This window comes from Mus pahari, chromosome 20 (genome assembly GCF_900095145.1).
Source record: "Mus pahari chromosome 20, PAHARI_EIJ_v1.1, whole genome shotgun sequence".
Classification (NCBI taxonomy): domain Eukaryota; kingdom Metazoa; phylum Chordata; class Mammalia; order Rodentia; family Muridae; genus Mus; species Mus pahari.
In genome coordinates this window covers 1,786,856-1,793,500 of record NC_034609.1, presented here as the reverse complement: position 1 = coordinate 1,793,500, position 6,645 = coordinate 1,786,856, and the positions used below count along the sequence as shown (strand labels likewise).

At 38.2% G+C, this 6,645-nt stretch overlaps 1 protein-coding gene across 1 annotated transcript in view; it reads right to left on the bottom strand.

Annotated features, from left to right (window-relative positions):
* Nr3c2 (nuclear receptor subfamily 3 group C member 2) overlaps window positions 1-6,645 on the bottom strand; it is a 345,164-nt gene that overhangs the window by 99,062 nt on the left and 239,457 nt on the right. The window lies entirely within an intron of this gene.

Sequence of the window (6,645 nt, the reverse complement as noted above, 5' to 3'; positions counted from 1 at the left end):
GGTGTGTCTGAAGACAGCCACAGTGTACTTACATATGATAAATAAGTAAATAAATAATCTTAAAAAAAATATAGCAGGTTATGCGGGATAAATAATTTTGTACAGAAATACTAACATAGGTAGACAAACAGAATCCTGACCAGGGAGCAGTGGTCAGGAATGACAGCTAAGGGACTACTCAGCAGTCATTCAGCAGGTCCTGGGGTGCCACTGCAGATCTCTGTTTATAGAATGTCATGCTTCAGAAAGATTAATCTTAAGGTTGTGTGACGGGTTAGGAGAGTGCAAGTGGGGCCACTGTTACAGGTTCCCATCAAAGTTCAGAGATGCCTATATGGAAACTAGTAGTTGTATATTAGTCAGCATGTAGGGACATAGGAATAATTTTGGGTTAAAATGAAAGCCAAATAACTAAGAAAAAATGAACATGATTTCTCACTGAGTTATGTATCAATCGTGAGGGTAGTTCTACATTTAAGCAATGCCAGCTTTTAGCAGGTAAGTCTCCTGCAGATACCTATGAACTTTCCAAGAATGAGGTGGGGTAAAGAATTTAATGGTGCCTAGGAGTGACCAAATGCAGGGAGAAACTGGAGGGGAATTGACTACTAAAAAGAGAACCCTCTAGGCAAGGTTTCGTGGTTGACCAGTCTCACCCCACCCAGCCTTGTGGCTCATGTAGTATAAGATGTCTAGAAACAAACAAAGCAAAAAACAAAACAAAACCAGGCTTTGGGATTGTTGTGAAAGATGGAGATGGAAGGAGAAAGAACTGGAAAGGTGGGTAGGAGGCTCCAGAAGTGCACATAAGACATCAAAGCACACAGGGCAGGGTAGTGGAAGGCTGAACTGGGGGACAGGGCTTGAATCCCACAAAGTTAAGGAGATTCAAAGACTTCTGACTTTGAAATCCCAAAGGTTCAGGCCTTACAAGGGAATACTGTACCTCACAATTAGGGCAAAATAGATTCCCCTCAAAAAGCTGTTCAAGGTGATCTGCCATTGATTTAATTCATTAGTAGATTAGAATTCATTATCTCTCAGAGAAATGTAGCAAACCCCAGAATCTTCAGAATAACCAGACTGCATAACATTGGAAACAAACAAATAGAAAGATATAGCCCGGCCGGGCGTGGTGGCGCACGCCTTTAATCCTAGCACTTGGGAGGCAGAGGCAGGTGGATTTCTGAGTTCGAGGCCAGCCTGGTCTACAGAGTGAGTTCCAGGACAGCCAGGGCTACACAGAGAAACCCTGTCTCGAAAAACAAAACAAAAACAAATACGAAAAAAAAAAAAGATATAGCCAACGTTGACAGAAGAAATAAATCAGTAGAAAGTGCTTTATAAATAATCTAAGGGCTGGGATTAGAAGCACCTGGAAGTTACTGTATGTTAAAAAAAAAAAGACTGTACAAAGTAAAGAAATGAGAGGTAACAACAATAATAATATCTAAACTAAGAAATCAGCTGTGAAAAAAAAATGTAATATCAAATGTTTAGCCAAGGCTTAATATTTTATTAAATAAAGCAATCCAGATTTTTCTTTTGTCTTAAATAAAAGGTAAAATTCTATGTATATCAAAGAATTGTTATAAAATAAAATTAAAATTAAATTCTATATGGTTTATCATGAGTTAGAAAAGAAATGAGAGCTAAGTGATGTAGAACCAGTAAACAATGAAGACAGATAAAGGAGCAAAAACAGATGGAAATTTAGAAACTGAAATGCGTACCATTTAAGAGTTATTGTTTAGAATTATCAAGATACTGATGTTCAGCAAGAATGCATCACTGAAAGAAGTAAATATCACCAAAGTTGTTCAAATGGAAACACAAGACAAAGACAATTTAAAAATAAATGAGGAAACATTGGTAGTATGTGGGATAGCACAAATTATTTAACATGTGTAACTACAGTCCCAGAATAAGAGAAAGGATAGGGCAGAGAAATATATGTGAAGATATTCAAATTTAATTTCCTAATGTCAAAAGATAAATAGAAACAAAGTAACCACAGCAGGACACAGCCAAATGTCTGAAACATAAATATAAAGATAAAATTCATAAAAACATCTGGATGTGGTGAGGAGACTATATCACACAAAAGAAGCAAGGCTGAGAAACAACTGCTTTTGATCAAAGCAATTGGGCCGGAGCTCCTGGGAACTGAGAGTTGCTGGGAGAACAACCATGTACCCAAGGTTAGAGAGCTGGCACGAGCCAGGTGAGCAGCCAATGAGAGCATAAAGATGAGTTGTATAATTTGGGCAGAGAGTAGACCTGGAAGGAGTAGGAGGAGGGTCAATATAATCAAACTACAATGTATGAAACTCTCAAAAATTAATAAAAACATGGATTAAAAACAATTGAGGCTAGAAAGACACTGTAGTGTATCTTTAAAGACTATCACTCTTGAATTCTAAAATTAGTTCTCCAAATGAAGATTTCCCCCTTTGGATAAACAAGAGCTAACACAATTTGTCACTGGCAGAATTGCACTGTAAAAAATAAAAAACAAAGGTCTTCATGTTTAAGAGAACTAATCCTTATTGCAAATTTGGGCACACAAGAAAAGTAAGAATTGAAAATGTTAAGTCCATGGGAAAATTGTTAGAAAATAAAACACATTATGAATCCTTCAAAATACACATATACAAAACACCTGTCAATATGGCATGGAGAATGGGAAGGGATATTAAAAATTCCACTGCTGTAAGTTTTGAATGTTATATTTGAAATGGTATAGATGAATTCTCTGTAATCTATGGTAATAAAAATATATATCTTTTATATAATCTTTAGCAATGATTCTTAAACTATGTTGTCTATTTTATAAACATTACCGAAGAATTCATTAGAAATGTATATTCACTGTTCCTTTTTCAAATCTCTGAGATGGAGAGTTGAAATCTGTGTTTCATATAACCAAAAGTCTGATGCACATTGAGAAGCAGATCCATATAATATACGGTACAGTACTACAATAACAAATCTAGTCTAAGAGACAGTAGAGGTATAAAGAGAACACTAAAACAATCAATTCAAAGAAGGACAAAGGAAAAATAGGCGAACAATTAACAATTTACATGAGAAGCAAACAAACAAACAAACAAACTCAAAGATATAAACCAAGCATAAATTCCGTTAAATGTAAATGGTCTAAAGTCAACAATGGTAAGCTAGTTTTAAAAGCAAGTTGCAGTATGTGCTAAGGTGTATTTTAAACATAAAACATGGAGATATTACAAATTAAATGTGGAAAAATAAAATACAGTACAAAGAGTAAGCATAAGAAAGCTGATGTGACTACATTAATATCAGAGAAGAAGGACTTTAAAACTTTAAAGAATACCGCTAGATATACAGAATACGATTTTATAGTGATCAAACTGGAATATAACAACCCCAAATACATAGACTATATATATATGTATATGAGTGTATATATATATATATATATGTATATATACACACACATGTGTATATATATTCAAATAAAAACTGAAAGCAAAAAGATATACACATAATTGAAAATATAGAAATGCTTCAGTAACCAGAAAAGCAGCTACTACCTAGATAGCCCATACGTAAGATTTGAACACTATTATTAGACACTTTCACCTATCCTCATTTTGGTCACCCAACTGCACAATATTTTGTTTCAAGCACATGTAGGAAAATCTGAGAGAGAATTGTGGAAAGGCTGAAGTTATGCAAATAATATAAAGCCATTTATAAATTAAACACACGCAAAAAGAGGACCATGTCATTGAAAATTAGGCAACACATTTATAAGTAATTTATGTGTCAAAGAAGAAATCATACTGTAGACAACTGACTATTCTAAATTCAGTAATAATGGACACATAACATAAACGTGTGGAACACAACAGTAGCAGCACTTAGTGACAGTATTTTTAGTTTTATATGCTTATATTAGAAAAGTATAAAATTAAAGATCTAAGAGTCTACCTTTAGAAATTATAAGAGAAGAGAAACTAAACCTCAAATAAATAATTCATGAAATAATCAAGGACAAGAAAGAGACAAGCAAGCTCATGTAGAGGAACATGTCAGGCCGCTGCAGACAGCAGACAGCACCTTGTGAGGATACAGGGCTGTCTCAAAATCCAGCCCAGCCACTGCTCAGGTTCAGTGCAGCAATCCTGTCCCACCACGAGGGGGCCAGAGAGGTGGTAAAAGCAGGAAGCACATGGGGTGGGTGGTGGGTGAGTGGAAGGAAAACAATACTATTACTGATTTTTTTCTTGCCAAAATGATTTTAATGACATCAAGAGGTATTTATTTACACAGTAAGTTTTTAAAAACTATTATTAAGAGTAACCAGCCTGTAAAATTCACTTGTCCTTTGAGGGAGATCTAAAGATCAGTGGGTTATTTCAATAAATAATGTAACTCATGATTCCCAACTAAGTTTAAAATCCTACCACTATTCCATTGGTATCAATACACTAATAAGCTTGCATGGTCAAGAATACCTACAATTACAAGATAAATAATTTACAAGTTTATAGGGGAATGCAAATGCCCTGTAGTTTTCAAGTAGATGCTAATCAACACCATTTTAAAACATACACATTTTTAAAAATCTACAAAACAGAGGAAAAAATCATTTCATATATGTATGATTTGACTACTCCAAAATGTTCTCTTATAAACTTTTGTACAAAAAGTATATAGCACAGTACTCTGGAAAAATAGCCCATATGCTAATGAAGAAACTAGAGGCGTATAAACCACACTGCGTAGGAATCTGGTGATGCATAGATGTTGGAAGAACTATTGTACAAGCAGTGCATTATTAAGTTAATACGTGCACACAGCACATGTAACTTGTTGAGGATTTAGTCTAATGCCACTTAGGTTGATTGGGTCCCTAAAATTGCAGGAACATCTGCATGTCCACACATAAGATGCTGAGGGTCCCTGTCCCTGGTTGGTTTTGATTGGTCTCATTGCCAGTGGCCAATGGCTGGGCAGTGAGACAGAAGTGGAACGGTTAGGATTCCTGGGCAAGGGAGAGAGGGAAGAGGAGGAAGAGCGCTGCCATGCCAGGAGAGGAGTAGCTGCCATGCCTGAGAAGTGCAGGACAGACAGACAGCCAACATGTAAGAGCTGGGATAAGAGTGGCCTCAGCTCTCCCATCTAGACTGGGTCCAGGGCAGCAAAGAGGGAATATAGATTTTAGTAAGTAATAACTTGGGAATATTGGTGAGGAGGTGTTAGCCATATGGAACTTAAGAAGTGGCCCAGTCATTGAGCTGTTAAGGGCATATTAAATCTAAGGGTGTGTGTGTGTGTGTGTGTGTGTGTGTGTGTGTGTGTGTGTGTGTCTTTCATTCAGGAACTCAGAACATTGGGGCAGGCAGCCTGGAATGGGCTGCCACCACTGGGATGATTTGAGAAGTGATACTAGGGTTTAGCAACTATAACTTGAAGACTAATGCAGTATACCGTGCAGGCACAGAATTATAGTAACAAATGCTCACCCAAGACTCCTAAGTAACTGGCTTACAAAGGATACACAGAAAGGAATATGGTTTGGCTCCATTTCCAGTATTCTTCTGAACTCCCCTCCACACTATAACCATCAGGGAAATGAGCTCTAAGGAAGCGTGGAGGCTCATCCTAGCCTTTGGGGGGCAGAGGCATAAAGGTCAGAAATCCAAGCCCAGTCTCTCTCTTCTATATGGCAAATCCGAGGTCAGCCTGGGCAACACGAAACCGCCAAGCAACACATGGTTGGAGTCATGGATGCAGCTGCATGTGTAGCAGAGGATGGCCTAGTCGGCCATCAATGGGAAGAGAGGCCCTTGGTCCTGTGAAGGCTCTATGCCCCAGTATAGGGGAATGCCAGGGCCAGGAAGCAGGAGTGGGTGGGTTGGTGAGCAGGGGAAGGGGATGAATAGGGAGAAGGGGTTTTCAGAGAGGAAATTAGGAAAGAGAATAACATTTGAAATGTAAATAAAGAAAATATCTAATTAAAAAAACTGCCTAATTATGGAAGGAAGGAAGGAAGGAAAGAAGGAAGGAAGGAAGGAGAGAGGGAGCAAAGGAGGGAGGGAGCAAAGGAGGGAGGGAGGGAGGGAGGAAGGAAGGAAGGAAGGAAGGAAACCATTCTGTGAGCTCTGCAGATTTTCAAGCCAGAAAGGCAGGAGTATCTTTCTGAGGCTGACTGGCAAGTGAGGCTGTTTATTTGGGCCCAGCCTTCTTGCCCTACAGAGGCTGTGTCATTCATTCCCCAGTGAGGCTGGTCGGTCTGTGATCCCTGCAGTTGTGGTAGGCTTGCGAGGAAAGGCAGCCAGTCTAGGTTCCAGAAGGCTTCCAAGGTGAGGGCCAATGTGGATGGAGTAACCAGATGCTGGGATCTGGAAGCATGGGTAGCACAAACTAAAAAAGTGACTGGACACCCAGAGCTTTAGTCCTCAGAAAAGAAACCAAAGGAAATCAACCAAGCGGAGCTTTAGAAAAAACAAAATACAAGCTATTATTTTTCTGCATTGTTTCAAATTGTAAAATTGTTTTGTTTTTAATTGTAGGATAATTTAGGAAGTGCTTAAAAGGAAACATTGTTTCCGAAATTATAGAAAGCAACGAAAGTTATCTTTGCCACACCCCCCCCCC